Consider the following 23,584-nt stretch of genomic DNA (forward strand, 5'->3'; position numbering starts at 1 on the left):
ACACCAGCAGTGTGAGGAGACCTGAAAGCGGCACATGGCAGAGTGTGGCGATGGAGACAGCAGCAATGGGAGGCCGTACAGGGACCCATGACACACTCTGGACCTGGCAGCAGCATGAGGAGGCGGTACAGGGGCCCATGGCAGATTACGGGCCTGGCAGCAGCAATGGGAGGCCCGTAATCTGCCAGCACCCTATGACAAAATGGAACCCACCAGCAGTGTGAGGAGACCTGAAAGTGGCACATGTTTGGGGCATGATTCATGGCGGATTTAGTCAGTTGTGTCAGGAACTGGTGGTTTGAAATCCAGACTAATCCACGCCTGATTCATTTTCACAAACGTGAGTCTCTCCACACTTTGGGTGGACAGTCGTGTCCTCCGCGGAGTTACAATACCTCCTGCCGCACTAAACACGCGCTCCGATGCCACGCTACTGGCCGGGCATGACAGCCTTTCAAGGGCAAATTCAGCTAGTTGGGGCCAAAGGTCAAGTTTCGTTGCCCAGTAGTCAAGGGGATTGTCTACCTCGGTTGGCAGGGTGCTGTCCAAGTAGGCCCAAGCCTTTTGTTTGAGGTCCTGCTCCAGGTCCACCTGATGCTGCTGCTACTGCGGCTGGTTAGTAGTTTCCTCACTGCGCTGGTGAAGAAAGCTACTCATCATCGACTGCAGACTGAGGCAGCCGCTGCTGGTGGAGCTACCACTGCTCCTACCACCCCACCCCTCCCCTGCTGCCATGGCAGCGGAACGCGAGTGCACAGGGCCCACAGTGTCTGAGGATGGACGTTGGCGCACAAAGGCAGAGACCAACTGACTACATAGGTGGTTTTTATAGTACGTTATTTTGGCCTCCCTCTCAGCAGGTGTGAAAAAGGCCACCATTTTTGAACGGTAGCGAGGGTCCAACAAGGTGGACAGCCAAAAGTCATCCCTCTGTCTGATGGTTATTATTCGGCTGTCGCTACGCAAGCAACCGAGCATGCTATGGGCCATTTGTGCCAAGGAATGCGAGGGACTCCCTGCCTCCATCTCCACAGCATACTGCCACGGTGCGTCTGGGTCCTCTGTCTCCTCCTCCTCCTCCTCTACCACATGCTCCTGCTCCTCCACTCCTGTCCGCTGAGTGGAAAAACCACCCATTTCACTCAATAATTCCTGAGCACAAATGTCCTCCTCTACCTCCTCCTCTTCTTCCTGTCCTGCCCCCACAGGGGTCATGTGGCGTTGAGATCTGTGCGCCACGTCTACCGCACCCTGACCAGCCATTGTTAACAGCATTTGTTCCAGGACGTGCAACAGAGGAATGACGTCGTTCATCCCATAGTCCTGGCGACTCACGAATAGCGTGGCCTCCTCAAAGGGCCTGAGCAAGTGGCAGGTGTCACGAATGAGCTGCCAATGGCTGACATCGAAGTTACACAGGGGAGTACCTTTATCCGCTTGTAACATCAGGAAATCGGTGATGGCCTTTCGCTGTTCGTAAAGGCGGTCTAACATGTGTAGGGTTGAATTCCACCTTGTTGCAACGTCGCAGATCAGGCGATGCTGTGGAATTCCGTTCTGCTGCTGCAGCTCAAGGAGGGTGTGCTTTGCGGTGTAGGAATGGCTGAAATGCATGCAAAGTTTACGTGACATTTTAAGGATGTCTTGCAGTGGGATGGTGGATTTTAGGAACCGCTTGACAACCAGATTGAACACGTGAGCCATGCATGGCGCATGGCACAACCTTCCTTGACGCAGAGCAGACACCATGTTCTTTCCGTTGTCGGTCAACATGGTTCCGATTTTCCGTTTGCGCGGAGACAGCCATCTGTCGATTTCTCTGTTCATTACACTCAGAAGTTCCTCCCCTGTGTGACTACGTTCGCCAAGGCATACCAGGTGCAGCACAGCGTGACACCGTTGCGCCCTGCACATGTGATATGCCGGTCGGGTAATGGGACTTGGCACGGGGGTGGCGGCTGAGGACACGGCGGAAGAAGAGGTGGTAGAGGCGGACATCTTTGCCGGACCAAGGACGTGCAAACGTGGAGGCAAAAGCGGCGTGACCTGTCCAAGTTGCTGGTGCGGCTGTGCCGGCACCACGTTCACCCAGTGGGCCGTAAATGACATGTACTGTCCCTGACCGTAGTTACAGCTCCACATGTCGGCGCTGCCGTGCACTTTGGCAGAGACCAACATGCTCAAAGACTGGCCCACCATCTCTTCTACATGTGAATGCAGGGCTGGCACTGCCTTTTTGGCGAAGAAATGCCGGCTTGGCACTCTCCACTGCGGCGCGGCACAAGCCATCATTTCTCGGAAAGGTGCTGAGTCCACCACTTGGAAAGGGAGGGACTGCAGCACCAGCAACTTGGACAGGAGGACGTTCAGCTTCTGCACCGTCGGGTGCGTGCTCGCAAACTGTTGTCTCTTGGAAACGGATTCCAAGAAAGACTGCTGACGGAATCCGTGAAGAGGAGTAGCAGGAGAAGGAGCATCTGAAGGAGCGGAAGATGCCAACGAGCGACAACTCCCCTCAGCAGAGGTGTTGGAGCCTTGACTGGCTGATAGAGGGCGATTGACGTCGGGTGACGGAGCAAGTAACGGAGCGGGTGATGGAGCGGGGGCTGGGGCAGGCAGATCCGCCGTATCTTTATCACGGTTTTCCCAGGCCACCAAATGGCGACGCTGCATATGCTGCCGCAACGCTGTAGTCCCAACATGGGCCCCCTGGCCACGCTTGACTTTCTGGCCACATAGTCGACATACGGCTACGTTTACTTCCTCGGGCGGCTTGACGAAAAATTGCCACACCGCCGAGTAGGAAACTTTGCCCCCGCTACTCCTCACTGGCTGACTGCTACTTCCTCCGTGCACACCGGCACCACTACTGGCCGTGGTGGTAGGCTGCAGTGAAGCTGGTGCTCTACTCCATGGCCGTTTGCCTCCACTGACACTGCTGCGACCCTGCTGCCTCCTGGGCAACCCACCGACTGTTTTGCTCGCTGCCAAGCTGGCACCCTCTTCTCCTGATGATGCGGAAGCAATAGCCTGATGACGACGAGGCTGCCAAGTGCGATCAGCCTCATCATCATCAATTAGGGTCTCCGCCTCACTACTAGCCCCCTCGGCTGCGTGTGGGTCAGGAGACAGACCTGTCTCTAGACCGGCTACCGAGCCACTCTCCTCGCCAGTACTTCTTCGCCTGGCTGTTGAAGAGGCGAATGTCTCCCCCCGTTCCTGACCGCCCTCTGTTAGCTCTTCCTCACTGTACAGTGGGGCTGAGCCCACAGCATGCGATACTTCGCTTGGTGAGGGAACACCAAAGGACAGGGGCAGGTAGAGGACACGTGATTTCAGTGGGCTTGCTCCCGGGCCATGCCAACTAACGGTTGTGTCTGACGTACCCACCGACCGTTGGCTGTAGGTGTCAGATGTGACCTGGGAAGAGGAAGACGACCGAGCCAACCAATCGATGACGGCAGGGTTGTCGGTGGAGACACGACCGCTGGATGACACCGGGAGCACTGGCCTCTGGCTGCGACTAGTGCTGCCTCGACCCCTTCCTCTGCTGCCACGTCTGCTCGCTCCTAAAACATTGCCTCCTCTGCCACTCCTCTGCATGTTGTCTGACATACTCTTTAATTCAACGATTCTGTGTCCCTGAGTAACAATTCTGTGTCCCTCAGTAACAATTCTGTGTCTGTCCTTGAGTAACAATTCTGTGTCCCTGAGTAACAATTCTGTGTCCCTGAGTAACAATTCTGTGTCCCTCAGTAACAATTCTGTGTCCCTGAGTAACAATTCTGTGTCCCTGAGTAACAATTGTGTGTCCCTCAGTAACAATTCTGTGTCCCTCAGAAACAATTCTGTGTCCCTCAGTAACAATTCTGTGTCCCTCAGTAACAATTCTGTGTCTGTCCCTGAGTAACAATTCTGTGTCTGTCCCTGAGTAACAATTCTGTGTCCCTAAGTAACGGTTCTGTGTCCCTAAGTAACGGTTCTGTGTCCCTAAGTAACGATTGTGTGTCCCTAAGTAACGATTGTGTGTCCCTAAGTAACGGTTCTGTGTCCCTAAGTAACGATTCTGTGTCCCTAAGTAACGGTTCTGTGTCCCTAAGTTACGGTTCTGTGTCTGTCCCTGAGTAACAATTCTGTGTCCCTCAGTAACAATTCTGTGTCTGTCCCTGAGTAACAATTCTGTGTCCCTCAGTAACAATTCTATGTCCCTCAGTAACAATTCTATGTCCCTCAGTAACAATTCTGTGTCCCTCAGTAACAATTCTGTGTCTGTCCCTGAGTAACAATTCTGTGTCCCTCAGTAACAATTCTGTGTCTGTCCCTGAGTAACAATTCTGTGTCCCTGAGTAACAAATCTGTGTCCCTCAGTAACAATTCTGTGTCCCTCAGTAACAATTCTGTGTCCCTCAGTAACAATTCTGTGTCTGTCCCTGAGTAACAATTCTGTGTCCCTGAGTAACAATTCTGTGTCCCTCAGTAACAATTCTGTGTCCCTCAGTAACAATTCTGTGTCGGTCCCTGAGTAACAATTCTGTGTCCCCGAGTAACAATTCTGTGTCCCCGAGTAACAATTCTGTGTCCCTCAGTAACAATTGTGTGTCCCTCAGTAACAATTCTGTGTCCCTCAGTAACAATTCTGTGTCCCTCAGTAACAATTCTGTGTCTGTCCCTGAGTAACAATTCTGTGTCCCTCAGTAACAATTCTGTGTCTGTCCCTGAGTAACAATTCTGTGTCCCTGAGTAACAATTCTGTGTCCCTCAGTAACAATTCTGTGTCCCTCAGTAACAATTCTGTGTCTGTCCCTGTGTAACAATTCTGTGTCCCTGAGTAACAATTCTGTGTCCCTGAGTAACAATTCTGTGTCCCTCAGTAACAATTCTGTGTCCCTCAGTAACAATTCTGTGTCCCTCAGTAACAATTCTGTGTCTGTCCCTGAGTAACAATTCTGTGTCCCTCAGTAACAATTCTGTGTCCCTCAGTAACAATTCTGTGTCCCTCAGTAACAATTCTGTGTCTGTCCCTGAGTAACAATTCTGTGTCCCTCAGTAACAATTCTGTGTCTGTCCCTGAGTAACAATTCTGTGTCCCTGAGTAACAATTCTGTGTCCCTCAGTAACAAGTCTGTGTCCCTCAGTAACAATTCTGTGTCCCTCAGTAACAATTCTGTGTCCCCGAGTAACAATTCTGTGTCCCCGAGTAACAATTCTGTGTCCCTCAGTAACAATTCTGTGTCCCTCAGTAACAATTCTGTGTCTGTCCCTGAGTAACAATTCTGTGTCCCTCAGTAACAATTCTGTGTCCCTCAGTAACAATTCTGTGTCTGTCCCTGAGTAACAATTCTGTGTCCCTGAGTAACAATTCTGTGTCCCTGAGTAACAATTCTGTGTCCCTCAGTAACAATTCTGTGTCCCTCAGTAACAATTCTGTGTCTGTCCCTGAGTAACAATTCTGTGTCCCTCAGTAACAATTCTGTGTCCCTCAGTAACAATTCTGTGTCTGTCCCTGAGTAACAATTCTGTGTCCCTCAGTAACAATTCTATGCCCCTCAGTAACAATTCTATGTCCCTCAGTAACAATTCTGTGTCCCTCAGTAACAATTCTGTGTCTGTCCCTGAGTAACAATTCTGTGTCCCTCAGTAACAATTCTGTGTCTGTCCCTGAGTAACAATTCTGTGTCCCTGAGTAACAAATCTGTGTCCCTCAGTAACAATTCTGTGTCCCTCAGTAACAATTCTGTTTCCCTCAGTAACAATTCTGTGTCTGTCCCTGAGTAACAATTCTGTGTCCCCGAGTAACAATTCTGTGTCCCCGAGTAACAATTCTGTGTCCCTGAGTAACAATTCTGTGTCCCTCAGTAACAATTCTGTGTCTGTCCCTGAGTAACAATTCTGTGTCCCTCAGTAACAATTCTGTGTCCCTCAGTAACAATTCTGTGTCTGTCCCTGAGTAACAATTCTGCGTCCCTGAGTAACAATTCTGTGTCCCTGAGTAACAATTCTGTGTCCCTCAGTAACAATTCTGTGTCCCTCAGTAACAATTCTGTGTCTGTCCCTGAGTAACAATTCTGTGTCCCTGAGTAACAATTCTGTGTCCCTCAGTAACAATTCTGTGTCCCAGAGTAACAATTCTGTGTCCCTCAGTAACAATTCTGCGTCCCTGAGTAACAATTCTGTGTCCCTGAGTAACGATTCTGTGTCCCTCAGTAACGATTCTGTGTCCCTCAGTAACAATTCTGTGTCTGTCCCTGAGTAACAATTCTGTGTCCCTCAGTAACAATTCTGTTTCCCTCAGTAACAATTCTGTGTCCCTCAGTAACAATTCTGTGTCCCTCAGTAACAATTCTGTGTCCCTCAGTAACAATTCTGTGTCCCTCAGTAACAATTCTGTGTTTGTCCCTGAGTAACAATTCTGTGTCTGTCCCTGAGTAACAATTCTGTGTCTATCCCTGAGTAACAATTCTGTGTCCCTCAGTAACAATTCTGTGTCCCTCAGTAACAATTCTGTGTCCCTCAGTAACAATTCTGTGTCTGTCCCTGAGTAACAATTCTGTGTCTGTCCCTGAGTAACAATTCTGTGTCTGTCCCTGAGTAACAATTCTGTGTCCCTCAGTAACAATTCTGTGTCCCTCAGTAACAATTCTGTGTCCCTCAGTAACAATTCTGTGTCTGTCCCTGAGTAACAATTCTGTGTCTGTCCCTGAGTAACAATTCTGTGTCCCTAAGTAACGGTTCTGTGTCCCTAAGTAACGGTTCTGTGTCCCTAAGTAACGATTGTGTGTCCCTAAGTAACGATTGTGTGTCCCTAAGTAACGGTTCTGTGTCCCTAAGTAACGGTTCTGTGTCCCTAAGTAACGGTTCTGTGTCCCTAAGTAACGATTCTGTGTCCCTAATACAGAGAGATCTGTCTCTCTTGAATGACCAGAGGCAAATGGAGAATTGTAAGATGGCCGCAATACATAGCTCCACCATTACACAGTGCTGGCTGCTGATTGGCTAATGCGATCACATGTCATGAATGAATGCATTATGGGTCAGCGCGCCTTGTCTGCGCGCCTTCCCAGAGATCCCTGCTCCGTCGCCGCACATGTCGCCGCCATTTTTGGAAAAATTTCGATTCGCGCATCCGAAGTCTGCTAATCGAAATTTTTCTAATATTCGAAACGAATTCCACTTCGCCGTGTTCGATTCGCTCATCTCTATAAATAATACTATTGGATATAGTCTTTCCACATGAAATAAACAAATTATTTAGTATTTTCTTATTTTTAATTTCCCTAATTATTTTGCTGTTTGTGAAGGCAATCAACAAGATAATCAGTCTCATCACAAAGCTTCGGCAATCTTACTTCCAATCAGAACAATAATCTGTATGTCAGAGCAAAATATTTAGCACATTTCACATGTGCTATCACTTTAAAGACCCTGCAGGTACAGATCAATACCCGTTGATTTTCCTTACTGTAAATGCGCTCATCTACTATGCCTGTTGTGGGATGACAAAAACAGATATAACAAACCAATGGTATATTTAACAGACCAAAAGGGAGTAGATAAGAGAGGTATATTGTTAGGGTTTACATACACTATAAAGTGAATCTTCGGCTGTTAGCAAAAGCTCACTGACCTCTTTAGATGCAGGCACTGTGAAGTAATTGATCCTTAAAGATCACAACAAAAGCACTAAATAGGCTCAGGTTAGCGATAGTTTTAGCACCTGCTGTAGAAGGCTACCAAACCCCTGCTGCTTGAGGAATCAAGAGGAGTGGAGCAGCAATTGCAGCGCTTATGTTTTTTTTGTTTCTTTTACTGCTTGTCACAATATATAAATGTGAGCCTGTGGCCAGGCTATGAACATATATCTCAAATTAATAACTTAAGTATGGGAATTCCATAAATAGCAAATAATTTCTCTGTACATTTTCTTTTGGTTGTTTATACAGATATCACGGTTTGTCTCAATCCATTCCCCCAAAAAATGGGGGATTTAACCTTCCTCAAACTCTTTTCTCTGTACCTGGTCAGATCCATTATCCAATCTTTCACCTAAATTGCAATATAATAAATTATCCTACATTTGCTCCATGTATTAGCAACTGAGATTTTAATAGATCTTTTATGCTCAAGAAATAGACAATCTATAAACTCATCCATAAATGCTTAGCTGACTTTTCTATACAAGAATGTTCCTGTAAAGTGCTGGTATCACACAATCAGGGGTGGACTGACAATTCGTGCATTCGGGCATTGCCCAAGGGCCCAGGGTCAGTAGGTGGCCCCATGAAATGCCCTTGGTACCTTTTTTATAGGCTTTTTTGGGTGTGCTTTGAGTGTGGGCAAGGACACAGGGGCCCCATGATCCCCTATTGCCTGGGGGCTCCATGAGTTGTCAGTCCGCCCCTGCACACAACCAAACATTTGTTCAAATAATTTGTATCCCACTTTGTATCAAACTTTTGTGAACTGGCTCTTAGAAACTGGTTAGCTTCAATGTATTTATTACACCTGTTTATCTTTAAATACATCCAAGTAAAAAATATGTTCATTTAGACATTCCTTTCACAACTGTATGCCCTTTTAGAGTTAGTGCAGAACACTTAAGTTGAGACTGACCTTCCATTCGCTCTTTTATACTCCCTGGCCTGCTCTCATTAGGCCCTTCACCAAATTCCTTAGCATCCCTTTTCCCCTTGCCCACCCCCGTTTTTATCTTTCTCCTTTTTACATATCTATTGCTTTTTCTTTTCATTTTACACCTTCCCTTCTTTCTGTCTTATATTTAATGCAAATAACTTTTTTTCTCTTTTCCTATATTATTACTATATTCTTAAAATAAAACTGTAGGTCCTTTAACCCTTTTAATAAGATGATTGTATAACCTGGAAAAATTCAGTCGACATGCATATCTCATCCTTTTCTCTATCTCAATGTGCACTTTCTACCTGGTTAAGTGCTATACTGTCTTATTTAGAATGCCTGTCTGAGTGGGTAATAAAAGGATTGGATTATTCTTGGTTTCTTAGATTAAAATGATTATTAGCCTGTCCTTGTAGGCCTAATGATTATGAATGTACATGTAACAGAACAAACTGTACTTGTTCCCTTCTCTGTTCACTTGCATAATTATTAATTTAAATGAATGTAAAGAAAAAATATACAACATATATTATTGCTACAGTTTTTAGTTTAATATGATTAATTAGCTTTCTGCAACTAGGCATAATTTTCCTAAACTGACAGAAAGTCAGCTTCTTTCTTGTAACTGTGGCAACCATGGCAACATTGGGGATGCCTTGTTATTTCTAGTTCATGTGATTAAGTTAGTGCTTTACCCCATATTTTTATATTATTGTAACACAGTGGCTTATCATATGATTATAGCTGGCAGACCATGCCACTTAGCACTTAGGATGTAAGAAATGACTGGAAATCATATAGTATATCAATTTCGCAAGTGCAAGGAGTAAGACTTTTACAATCATTCCAATATCATAATAGACCTGGAGAATTTTGTTTTCGTAGCCAGTAACACTATAGTGAATTTTATATAATTTACAATAAATCTGAGAAAAGTGTAAGGACTTTCATTGCTGACTTTTCTCCTTACACTTTTAATTTACTGGCTGTCATGCTGATGCCATGGCTTCAAAGCTCTTTCTAAGTCTCTCACCCACAAAAAGTATAGCAATAAGAAGCTCTGACACTTTTCTAACTTGTTTGTTCAAGGCATGACAATAGAGGTCTAACTGTTTTGTGCCATTTTAACCCATGCTGCAGAACTTATCAGTTAAAAAAGCAAAACAAAAGACCCATTTGTCATACTATATATGCAGTCTAACTAGATTAAAGCAATAAATAGCAAGGGTTCAGTTGGGCTTTAATGACTTTGATTCAGTGCAAACAATATCTTGCAAAATGACTAACTAATTAAATGGTTGATTTACTTAAAATATATACAAAACACCATTAAATTCAATTATATGTTTACATAAAATATCACAAGTACCTGAATCTGACATCAACCTCAGCTCAATGCCAATGAGGGTTTTGCACAAGCATGCTTATGGAAGGGAACAACAGAGTAATGATCTCATCAGTGCCGCTGCACATACATTGGGCAATCAGCAAACTAAGATGGGTCCTGCACAACAGTAAAATGTGCATAGAGATTCAGGGCCTTTCTGTGCTGTATGGCAGATGGGCCTGAATGACATAATTTACCCTTTGACAGGTAAAGATGTTTTAGCTGTGTATTTACACGCATACCTAGAATTCAACTTTTAGAAGCAATGAACTTGTTTGTGCTTGGTCAATCTTCAGTTTATTTATGTGAAAATGATTGCTAAAAAATATGTAGTAGATATAAAGCTACTGTACATATAACATAGCCACTTGTTTAAATACAGCCACTGAGTTTGTCAGGAAGCCAACAGTGATGTGATCTGAGGAAGTAACATTCACAGTAAATCCATTTCTGTAACCACTCAGGGCAAGCACAGAAAGGAATGTTGGGAATTTCACAGCTCAGCAGGTGGATAGAAATCCTTGCCAGTGGAACACAATACTACTGACTTTCTAGTTTTCCATTTGTGTAGAATAACTGGGGTCATGTATATAGCAAGCCTAATTAGCATTGGGATATTATTACTTTCACTATATTGTATGTGTATGTATGTGTGTGTGTATATACAGTATATATATACAGTCAGGTCCATAAATATTGGGACAATTCTAACATTTTTGGCTCTATACACCACCACAATGGATTTGAAATGAAACGAACAAGGTGTGCTTTAACTGCAGACTGTCAGCTTTAATTTGAGGGTATTTACATCCACATCAGGTGAACGGTGTAGGAATTACAACAGTTTGCTCATCAGTGATCAACTTGTACCAGAGTGATGAGAAGAGAAGAGTATGGAGAAGGAAAGCAACTGCTCATGATCCTAAGCATACCTCCTCATCAGTGAAGCATGGTGGTGGTAGTGTCATGGCGTGGGCATGTATGGCTGCCAATGGAACTGGTTCTCTTGTATTTATTGATGATGTGACTGCTGACAAAAGCAGCAGGATGAATTCTGAAGTGTTTCGGGCAATAATATCTGCTCATATTCAGCCAAATGCTTCAGAACTCATTGGACGCCGCTTCACAGTGCAGATAGACAATGACCCAAAGCATACTGCAAAAGCAACCAAAGAGTTTTTTAAGAGAAAGAAGTGGAATGTTATGCAATGGCCAAGTCAATCACCTGACCTGAATCCAATTGAGCATGCATTTCACTTGCTGAAGACTTGCTGAAGACAAAACTGAAGGGAAAATGCCCCAAGAACAAGCAGGAACTGAAGACAGTTGCAGTAGAGGCCTGGCAGAGCATCAAAAGGGATGAAACCCAGCGTCTGGTGATGTCTATGCGTTCCAGACTTCAGGCTGTAAGCGACTGCAAAGGATTTGCAACCAAGTATTAAAAAGTGAAAGTTTGATTTATGATTATTCTGTCCCATTACTTTTGGTCCCTTAACAAGTGGGAGGCACATATGCAAACTGTTGTAATTCCTACACCGTTCACCTGATTTGGATGTAAATACCCTCAAATTAAATCTGACAGTCTGCAGTTAAAGCACATTTTATTCGTTTCATTTCAAATCCATTGTGGTGGTGTATAGAGCCAAAAATGTTAGAATTGTGTCGATGTCCCAATATTTATGGACCTGACTGTGTAGGTGTATATATATATATATACAGTTGCAAGAAAAAGTATGTGAACCCCTTGGGATTACGTGGAGTTTTGCATGAAATGGGCATAAAATGTGCTCTGAACATCATCTAAGTCACAACAATAGAAGAACACAGTCTGCTGAACATAATACTACACAAACATTAGATGTTGCCATGGTTTAATTGCACATAACATGTAAACATTCACAGTGCAGGGAGGAAAAAGTATGTGAGGCCCTAGCTTAATGACTTCTCCCAGAGCTAATTGGAGCCAGGAGTGAGCCAACCTTGACTCCAATCAGTGTGATGATATTGGATGTGTTGCTGACAGCTGTCCTGCCCTTAAAAAACACACACCTGTTTTGGGTTTACTGATTTCAAGAAGCACTGTCTGATGTGAACCATGCCTTGCAGAAAAGAGCTCTCAGAAGACCTACGATCAAGAATTGTTGACTTGCATGAAGCTGGAAAGGGTTACAAAAGTATCTCCAAAAGCCTTGATGTTCATGTGTCCACAGTAAGACAGACTGTCTACAAATGGAGAAAGTTTAGCACTGTTGCTACTCTCCCTAGGCGTGGTCTTCTTGTAAAAATGACTACAAGAGCACAGTGCAGAATGCTGCATGAGGTAAAGAAGAATCCCAGAGTGTCAGCTAAAGACCTACAGAAATCTCTGGCACATTCTAACATTTTTGTTGACACATCTACAATAAGGAAAACATTAAACAAGAATGGAGTACATGGGATGACACCACGGAGGAAGCCATTGCTGTCCAAAAAGAATATTGCAGCACGTTTGAAGTTTGCAAAAGAGCACCTGGATGTTCCACAGCACTACTGGCAAAATATACTGTTATACAGATGAAACCAAGATTGAGTTGTTTGGGAAGAACACACAACACTATGTGTGGAGAAAAAAAGGCACAGCACACCAACATCAAAACCTCATCCCCACTGTGAAACATGGCGGAGGGAGCATCATGGTTTGGGACTGCTTTGCTGCCTCAGGGCCTGGACGGATTGTTATCATTGATGGGAAAATGAATTCCAGAGTTTATCAACACATTTTGCAGGAAAACATACGACCATCTGTCCGGTAACTGAAGCTCCGCAGAGGATGGGTGATGCAACAGGACAATGACCCAAAGCATACAAGTAATTCAACAAAACAATGGCTGCAACAGCACAGAATACGCCTTCTGGAGTGGCCCAGTCAGAGTCCTGACCTCAACCCGATTGAAATGCTGTGGCATGACCTTAGGAGAGCGATTCACACCAGACATCCCAAGAATATTGCTACACTAAGACAGTTTTGTGAAGAGGAGTGGTCCAAAATTACTCCAGATGGTTGTGCAGGTCTGATCTGCAACTACAGGAAACGTTTGGTTGAGGTTATTGCTGCCAAAGGAGGGTCAACCAGTTATTAAGTCCAAAGGTTCACATACTTTTTCCTCCCTGCACTGTGAATGTTTACATGTTATGTGCAATTAAACCATGGCAACATTTAATGTTTGTGTAGTATTATGTTCAGCAGACTGTGTTCTTCTATTGTTGTGACTTAGATGACGTTCAGAGCACATTTTATGCCCAATTCATGCAAAACTCCACGTAATCCCAAGAGGTTCACATACTTTTTCTTGCAACTGTATATAAATGTATGTGTGTGTGTGTGTGTGTGTATATATATATATATATATATATATATATATATACACACACACTATATTGCCAAAACTATTGGGACGTCTGCCTTTACACACACATGAACTTTAATGGCATCCCAGTCTTAGTCCGTAGGGTTCAATATTGAGTTGGCCCACCCTTTGGAGCTATAACAGCTTCAACTCTTCTGGGAAGGCTGTTCATAAGGTTTAGAAGTGTGTCTATGCACTGATGTCAGACACGAAGACCTGGCTTGCAGTCTCCGCTCTAATTCATCCCAAAGGTGTTCTATCAGGTTGAGGTCAGGACTCTGTGCAGGCCAGTCAAGTTCCTCCACCCCAAATGCGTTCGTCCATGTTTTTATGGACCTTGCTTTGTGCACTGGTGCGCAGTCATGTTGGAACAGCTAGGGGACATCCCCAAACTGTTCCCTCAAAGTCGGAGCATGAAATTGTCCAAAATGTCTTGGTATGCTGATGCCTTAAGAGTTCTCTTCACTGGAACTAAGGGGCCAAGCACAACCCCTGAAAAACAACCCCACACCATAATCCCCCCTCCACCAAACTTTACACTTGGCACAATGCACTCAGGCATGTACCATTGTCCTGGCAACCGCCAAACTCAGATATGTTAATTGGATTACCAGACAGCAAAGCATGATATGTCAGTCCAGAGAACAGATCTCCACTGCTCTAGAGTCCAGTGGCGGCGTGCTTTACACCGCTTCAACCGACGCTTTGCATTGCACTTGGTGACATAAGGCTTGGATGTAGCTGCTTGATCATGGAAACCCATTCCATGAAGCTCTCTGCACACTGTTGTGATAGTCTGAAGGCCACATGACATTTGGAGGTCTTTAGCTATTGACTCTGCAGACAGTTGACAACTTCTGCGCACTGTGCGCTTCAGCATGTTCTGACCCCACTCTGTCATTTTACGTGGCCTACCATTTCACAGCTGAGTTGCTGTTGTTCCCAGTTGCTTTCACTTTGTTATAATACCACTAACAGTTGACCGTGGAATATTTAGTAGCAAGGAAATTTCACGAATGGACTTATTGCACAGGAGGCAACCTATCACGGTACCACGCTTGAATTCACTAAGCTCCTGAGAGTGACCCATTCTTTCACAAATGTTTGTTGAAGCAGTCTGCATGCCTAGGTGCTTGATTTTTATAGACCTGTGGCAATGGAGGTGATTGGAACACCTGAATCCAGTGGTTTGAAGAGGTGTCCCAATGCTTTTGGCAATATAGTGTATACTAAACAGGAATGGTTTTACAGGTGGAGGCCACTGATATTTTTTTCCCTACTCATTTTTTCAGACTGTTCTTCACTAGTTTTGTATTTGGCTAGGGTCAGTGTCACTACTGGTAGCATGAGGCAATACCTGGACCCTACAGAGGTTGCACAGGTAGTCCAACTCCTCCAGGATGGCACATCAATACGTGTTATTGCCAGAAGGTTTGCTTTGTCTCCCAGCACAGTCTCACAAGCATGGAGGAGGTTCCAGGATACAGACAGTTACTCTAGGAGAGCTGGACAGGACCAAAGTAGGTCCTTAACCTATCAGCAGATCCAGTATCTGCTCCTTTGTGCAAGAAGGAGCAGGATGAGCACTGCCAGAGCCCTACAAAATGACCTCCAGCAGGCCACTGATGTGAATGTCTCTGACCAAACAATCAGAAACAGACTTCATGAGGGAGGCATGAGGGCCTGACATCCTTTAGTGGGCCCTATGCTCACTGCCCTGCACCATAGAGCTCAATTAGCATTTGCCTTTGAACACCAGAATTGGAAGGTCCACCACTAGTGCCCTGTGCTTTTCACAGATGAGAGCAGGTTCACCCTGAGCACATGCAACAGGCATGAAAGGGTCTGGAGAAGCCGTGGAGAACGCTATGCTGCCTGTAACATCGTTTAGCATGACCATTTTGGTGGTGGGTCAGTGATGGTCTGGGGAGGAATATCCATGGAGGGAAGCACAGATCTCTACAGACTAGACAATGACATCATGACTGCCATTAGGTATCGGATGAAATTCTTTGACCCATTGTCAGACCCTACACTGGTGCAGTGGTTCCTGGGTTCCTTCTGGTGCACAACAATGCAGGCAGAGTATGCAGGCAGTTCCTGGAGGTTGAAGGAATTGATATCATTGAATGGCCCCCACGCTCACCTGACCTAAATCCAATAGAACACCTCTGGGATATCATGTTTCGGTCTATCAGATGCTGCCAGGTTGCACCTCAGACTGTCCAGGAGCTCAGTGATGCCCTGGTTTAGATCTGGGAGGAACCCCAGGACACTATCTGTCATCTCATTAGGCGCATGTTCCAACATTGTCAGGCATGCATACAAGCACATGGGGGCCATAAAAGCTACTGAGTACCATTTTTGAGTTGCTGCAATGAAATTTCAGCAACATGGACTAGCCTGCTGCATACTTTTTTTCATTTCACTTTGATTTTCAGGGTGTCTTTGAATCCAGTCCTCTGTAGATTGATAATTTTCATTTCCATCAAACGATGGGGCACCCTTACGTTCCTAACACATTACCCAGTCCATATCAGTATAGATGTCCAGCATGATATTTTTCCCTATTGAGATCTGATGTGTTTTTAAGTGATTCTTTAATTTTTTTGAGCAGTGTACATAAAAATATTTACAGAAAAAGGCATTACAATAGTATAGATATATTAATGCAACTGTAAAACAAAATGATTAAGAATGAAAAGTACTAAGTTCTTTGGGTTCTGGCAGAGTTAAGACAAGAGAGGATAACATTGGTCTGAGAATTCCAAGTCATCGGCTTTCCTAAAAAATTACTTTTCCCAGATGTTTTGGGTTTTGATGATAAAAAAGATTTGTCAAGCTGCAGTTGCAACAGCTTTTTGTGGACCTTAAAGAGGGAGCCCTTCTTCCACCCCATCACAAGTGTTAGGGGTGGGGAGTGCTGACATTTTTTAAATATTCTAGGAAATCCTCCCACATTGTCAAATTTTCTGAATGCAGTCATCATTTTTATTGTATTTGCTAAAACATATATTATTGTGCATAATGCAGTTACCATTCCTTTGAGGAAAAGTTACTTCAGATGTACAGACTATACAGGGATGGAATGCATCTATTCTGCCTCCTGTGTATAGTAGCCTGGTCAAATTCAGTATCAGATTGCAGTTACTGATATGTTCAGATAGATGCTTGTTATTAACATAGCATAACATTTATGAATTGCGTGTAAATTTTAAACAGTGTGAGTTTAAGAGGGGCAATTTGCAAGTCAAGTAACTCAGGCTATCAGTGTAGGTCAGATCTAAATGGCTTTGCAGTATTTATTAGACCTGTGCTAGCAGTTTTACTGCCTGACAGGTAACTGTTAATGGATTAACTTAACCTGGGTCTGAAGCATTACAGAAACAGGAACGTTCATAAATCCTTTATGGTATGCCCATTCTCTGGGTATCAGTGTGATTATCTAAGTGCTAACAACAGCCTTGATGACAATACAATGCTCATTAACCATTGGAAGGTTTCAGTGTTCAGTTGCCAGATACCACTTTAAGAAATTCAGTTAGCAAGCTAAACATTTGACAGGTTCTGGCTAAGAATTTAAAACATTTACTTGTACTTTTACAGTCAATTTTGAGAGAACCCCATTATGTTTGTTGTGTGTTCTCATTCAAGAAGCATGCCTAAAAATGTTTTCATGAAATACTGTATTTCTTACCTTTTAGATGTTTCTCAGAAGATGTCATGGCTGACTGCAAGATTTTTTTTGAACATTGTTAGAGTGAGCCTGTCCCAAAGCTGCCCTCATTAAAATGCAATGCAAGAAGCACAGTCTCTACACCTTCAACCCTTTGTTACAATGTGTCAATACGATCTGCCTGCGCAGCTCAGACAGGGTTAATTATGACAAATACAGCTGTCAACCCCTCTCATAAACAGAGAGAACTACCTAAGATTTTTCCTTGCTGGAGTGTCCAGAATAAAACATCTAAAAAAGGAAAGCTGCCATTTTTATTAAGGTAAGTGGCAATATTTTTTTTACCAAGAGAGTAGTTGATGTTTGGACTAGACTTCCATCAGAGGTAGTGAGTCAATCAACAGTCAATCAAAAATATGTAAATTAAAAAAAATGGGACGGACTTGATGGGTCACTTTGTCACTCTTCTATGTTTTTACTTTTTTTTTAAAGTTATGCCATGTGAATGGGGACATGTAGCAAAGAAAACATTGGTGTTAATCCCAAACATGGCAAAAGTGGAAATAAATACATTTTATATCCTCCTGAGACAATTGTACAGCCTTCGCCAAAAGTTTTGAGAATGGCACAAATAATAATTATCACAAAGTCTGCTGCTTCAGTGGTTTTAAAACTTTTTGCCAGATTTTACTATAGTATTCTGAAGTATAATTACAAGCATGTCATAAGTGCCAAAGGCTAGTATTGACAATTACATTAAGTTTATACAAAGAATCAATATATGCAGTGTTGACCCTCATTTTCAAGGCCTCTGCAGTTCGCCCTGGCATCATGCTGTCATTCAACTTCTGGGCCACATCCTGACTGATGGCAGCCCATTCTTGTATAATCAATGCTTGGGGTTTGTCATAATTTGTGGGGTCTTTTTGTTTACCCACCTCTTGAGGATTGACCACAAGTCCTAAATGAGATTAAGGTCTGAGGAGTATCCTGGCCATGGACCCAAAATTTCAATGCTTTGTTCCCCAAGCCACTTAGCTATCATGTTTGCCTTATGGCAAGGTGCTCCATCATGCTGTAAAAAGCGTTGTTTGTCACCAAACTGTTCTTGGATGGTTGGGAGAAGTGCTCGGAGGAGGTTTTTGTACCATTCTTTGTTCTTAGGCAAAATTGTGAGTGAGCCCACTCCCTTGGCTGAGAAGCACCCACACACATGAATGGTCTCAGGATGCTTTACTAATGGCATGACACAGGACTGATGGTAGCTTTTACCTTTTCTTCTTTGGACAAGATTTTTTCCGGATGCCCCAAACAATCTGAAAGGGGGTTCATCAAAGAAAATACTCCAGTCCTCAGTAGTCCAATCTCTATACCTTTTGCAGAATATCAGTCTGTCCCTGATGTTTTTTCTGGAGAGAAGTGGCTTCTTTGCTGCCCTTCTTGACACCAGGCCATCCTCCAAAAGTCTTCACTTCACTATGCAGATGCACTCACACCTGTCTGCTGCCATTCCAGAGCAAGCTCTGCACTGATCCTGCAGTGGAATCAACTTTAGGAGAGGATTCTGGCACTTGCTGGATTTTCTTGGGCGCCCTGAAGCCTTCTTCACAACAATTGAACCTCTCTTCTTGAAGTTTTTGATGACCCAATAAATGGTTGATTTAGGTGCAATCTTAATAGCAGCAATATCCTTGGCTGTGAATCCATTTTTGTGCAAAGCAATGATGACTGCATGTGTTTTCTTGCAGGTAAATTAATAGTTGAGTCATTCTCAAAAATTTTGGCCAAGGCTGTAAAATATAAGCTTTGGATTTGCATTCCAGTGTGTATATTGTATTTTGAGAGGAAACAAGTTACATCTGTACACCAATCCAAATAGCTTTACACATATACTGTATATAACCCATCAGGTGCTAAAGGGGTGTGATCACAGGAGCACTCAAAAATCTTTATCAGCCTTCTACTCACTGTTATACCCTTACACATTTCTATATTTCTCACATTGCAGTACATGTTTAAGCTGACCAACTGCATGAAAGTAATCCCTCTCTAGCCAATCCCTGCTCTACTCTGCAATATGCAAAATACTTACGTGCTTATAGCATACATCAGTAGATATATTGCAGATAAGACACAGATGTAGGAGAGCTACAGATTCAGGTCTGGTCATGGACCTGCATTGCAACAGAGATAAGAAGTGTCTGTGCCTAAATCCAAATAGCAATATACACATATAACCCATTAGGTGCTAAAAGGGTGCGTGAACCAAAATCCCTGCTTTATGCAAACTTCACTAAAATGTATAAGGGATTATAGAGCTGGGTACACACTGTTTGAAAATTGACTGGTTCAGTCAACGTGTACTGCAGTCTGTCCAAAAGAACCCTGTTTAATGACCGGCTTTTGGCAGAAAAAACAGCATCCAATCACTCTTGCAGCCAATGGCTACAAGTGCTTATCAGTGTATTCTGGTGAGGGGGGGACCTCACTATCATCTCAATACTCATCTGTGGAAATTTTCATTCATAATGTTATGTGGCAAGAAATGCTATAATGTTCATAGACATGAATATAATGCTTGCTTAAGAATAATCAGAAATTCAGCAGATAAGGTTGGATCTTTAGTTGTGATGAACTCTATGGATTGTGCCAATGAGACAAATATTGAGGTTTATAAACTAATTGTCTTCTAATCCTACATTTAAAGTGACTAAGAAAAGTGAAAAGTTGATAACATCTGCATCTAAGCTAGGTCTGACTGATGAAACCAATATAACAAATTTTATTGAAAATTGTCCTATTACACCTGTGATGTATCTAAAATACACAGGAATCCCCTGTTCTCACATGGAAAACTAATTGTGTTAGGCAGAAGGGGTTCCTTGTGTGCTTTGTTAGCTATCTACTTGGAGAAGATTATCTCCCTGCTTGTTGCTAAGGGCAATTCATTACTGAGAGACATATCTGATTTCCTTCTGAAGTTGCGGCATATGCAACAACCTTTCAAGTTTTTGTTATCCACTTGGGATATGGCTAGTTTATATACCTTTATAGCACATACCCAAGGAATAAAAGCAGTTGAAATGTTATTACCTTTTATGACAGATAGGTTGTTGCTTGCCGATATTACAGATTGTACCTGAAAATCTTTTTTTTTTCTTTTTTTTTTTTCAAGATGATTACTTTTTATAATTAAGTGGTGCAGTCAAGGGCTCACATATCTTTGCCTACATGTCAACAAATCCATTGATGCGTTTGAACAGAAATTTGTGTACACTAATGCTTTATTTAATCTGTATGGCAAAGCTTTGTATTGTTTTATTGACAATGTGTTTGTCATTTGGAGGGGAGACTATGAGGTTGATTTACTAAAACTGGACAGTGCAAAATGTGAAGCAGCTCTGCACAGAAACCATTCAGCTTCCAGGTTTTATTGTCAAAGCGTAACTGAACAAGTTGAAGTTAGAGATTGGCTACCATGCACAGCTGCACTGATTGTGAGTGCTCCAGTTTTAGTAAATTTCCCTTATAATGTTTCTAGGTCCATTATATAAGACATTGCTAAGCGCAATCAGACACAGAGTTCTAAAGGAGCAACAATGCACCCTGTTTAGTTTGCATGGAGATTCTTCCTTCAAGGAGGACTGTGATGGATGTGAGGTTGTTATGCAACTGAAATCTTCCATGGAGGTAACAGATTTTCCCCTACAGCAGTATATCAGTGGAAACTACCATCAGAGTGCAAATGTGACCCATATTCATCAGTGTCATGCACCAAGCAGTTCATGGGGCATGCCATTTCTTGGATAACCATGCCCACGGGGCAACAGGACTGCTCTTCAGGAGTTAGACAATAAAAAAGATCTGGGTCCAATACTGTGCCTTCTAAAACTTTCATCAAATAATGATTTTTCTGTGACTCCCTTACCTACTGTGCTACCCTAGGTCTATGAACGGATAGAACTGTTCCACTAAGACATTGTACAATGGATGAAAAAAATAGATCTGTGCAAAAGAGCAACTGAAGAATGCCCACTATAAATGTAAACTGTCCACACTGAAGGATAAGGATGTTCAAACTGTTGTTTTTCTTCTTGTTTAGAATTCTTGCTAATGTTTCATGGGTCACAATTCAAGAGATTTTAGTTTTCATTAAAGTGAGAAATATTGGGAGTTTTCAATTCTCTTGCAATGGAAATTCTAGCTTTGGGCAGTATACAAAAAGATTAACCTCTTGGGAGCTGCGGGGTATGTCTTTGACTGACTGATTGAGTAGTGCAATATCGGGATCTTTCAGTGATCTTACTGGGATCTTTCAGGCTGTGACTCTAAATAAGGGAAAAGAGACCATACCAGAATCCCCTAATTTTTTAAAATTCCCACAATGTTGAGAATTGTACTGAAATGATTATAAACTCTAAAATATAATGGCGAGAACCCCAGGTACAATACTGCTAGCCTGGAGGGGACCAGATACCATTGTGTTAGAACCTTCAAGTTAGCCCCTGTAAGAGAGACACCTAATATGCCCTTTTATGAATATATGCTTTGCATGTGCCATTGTTCAGTTAGTGGAGTGTCAATAGGATCTGTCCCAAGCCATCATATATGACAACTTGCTTGAATCTCCCAATAGAAGCTCATATGTTGTGGAGATTCTACCCCTCTGACCCACCTTTTGAGCACATAGAAGGTGAGGCATGTTTAGCCAGTTGAGTGTGGTTTAATAGAATGCATAAATGGTGCATCTGGTGATACCTAAATATTTCAGTATGGGGTATGTCTAATTTGTCTAAACAATGTTTAATTGTCAAGGGTCTCATAGGGGTGGTATTATACCCTATTCTATATAGGTCTTTATTCAGTCATCACTTTTGAGTCTAGGCCTGGTGGTAAGATAGGGTTATTAAAGAGGGGTGCCAGTGGAGTAAATATGGAGGAGGTGGAATATTCAACATATAGGCTACTGTGTACAATTGCTTATGGAAAAATTCCAGGGGAGCCTGGGAGCTGTGTCAAGAAAAATAAGCAATCTCTCACTACATCCTGGCAGTTTGCTGGTCCAGAAAAGAAGGTAGATAGAGTGGAGAAAAATTGAAGTCTAATAATTAGTACATAAACAAAGCTTTATTTCATATTTCCTTATTATTATTGGCTCACCAATATCTCACAGTAAATCCTAAGCCTAGTGACAAGTACCACTGATCCATCAGCACTACATCCCCCACTAGAAAGGCAAATAGAGAAAACAATGCATATTGGGACTTTATACAACCTCAGAAAGATACAATACACCATAAATTCCATAAAAACCAATATATTTTGTTCCAGAAGTAAAAAAATCAGGCATTGTCCCCATAAACTCAATTTACAGAAAGAGGACAAGTAATCAATACAGTGAACCTCCAGACACTGCACCTTGATGTTCATTTGTGGATGGAGGTTGGGCAGACTGGCATTTGAAGTGACTTCACTCAGTGGTTGGAGGCTTCTGTCCGTCCCGCTACCACTGCGCATGCGTGCTGTCCATTATTGGGCATGCACAGACTTTTGAAGCATGTGTGGTGGCACATCCAGGAATGCCGCTAGCTTTAATGCACAACATTTGCAGTGTGGCTGGGGGAGGGGGGTAGTATCCTACCCATACATATAAACTGAAGCCAAATTTCTTGGACAGCTGAACTGTGTCTCTGGAGTGAGTGGTAACTATTTTGATGAAATTGCAGAGGTAAACAGATGACTATGTTATTATGGGTAAGTGCTACTTAGCAGCTCATAAATATATATGTCATATATTTATTTAGCACTATTGGGTTGTTACATGCAGGGATATCTGAATGACTGCAGGAGTATCTCTATGTACCACCTGGAATCAAACTCATTTTATAAAGCTTTTTGGGCTATGCTATTTTTTATTTATATTGATGGATAATTGATGGCATGTTATGTAGACTCCAGAACTATGACAGCTAATATTTTCATTTGGCTGTTTTATTCTAAGGGTACTTAATTAAATGGTCTGCCAGTGACCATATTTAATTTTATATCTATGGATGGTTCATGCATTTGATTGGCAACCTTTTTGAAGTATTTTCCTCTCTTTATTTTTTCTAGTATATATGACTGTGAGCATGGAAATTTGCTAAGAGTGGTTCTTGATATGGCTAAAATGGCGACCGGAGCAGCAGCATATGTCACATCTCCGGTCGCCTCCGCACTCCTGCTCGCTCCCGCCCTCCAACCCCGGGAGCAGCGGGCTCACGGCGCCCACCGGAGGTCTCCCCTACCCTTCCCTTACCTGGAGGGGGGAGCGGTGCCGGTCCGACCTCACGCCGCGTGGCCCAAAGCTCCATCGCTGCGGCGCCCGTCCACGCGCTGTCCATGCAGGGCCTACCGAGACGCGGCCTGCCACCGCCAAGCCTGCCCGCCAAGCTCCGAGTGCACACCGAGAACAAGGAGCGGCCGCCCGAGCCTCCCCACTGCTCCATCGCTGCCTCCCCA

At 43.3% G+C, this 23,584-nt stretch overlaps 1 long non-coding RNA gene across 1 annotated transcript in view; it reads left to right on the forward strand.

Annotated features, from left to right (window-relative positions):
- LOC149458177 (uncharacterized) overlaps positions 1-23,584 on the forward strand; it is a 94,380-nt gene that overhangs the window by 65,755 nt on the left and 5,041 nt on the right. The window contains exon 2 of the long non-coding RNA XR_016313492.1: positions 17,112-17,405. This is a non-coding gene — a long non-coding RNA (uncharacterized LOC149458177). The remainder of the gene's footprint in view (positions 1-17,111; positions 17,406-23,584) is intronic.

Source organism: Staurois parvus, unplaced genomic scaffold (genome assembly GCF_062004578.1).
Source record: "Staurois parvus isolate SC_StPar_1 unplaced genomic scaffold, SC_StPar_1.0 ptg000292l, whole genome shotgun sequence".
Classification (NCBI taxonomy): domain Eukaryota; kingdom Metazoa; phylum Chordata; class Amphibia; order Anura; family Ranidae; genus Staurois; species Staurois parvus.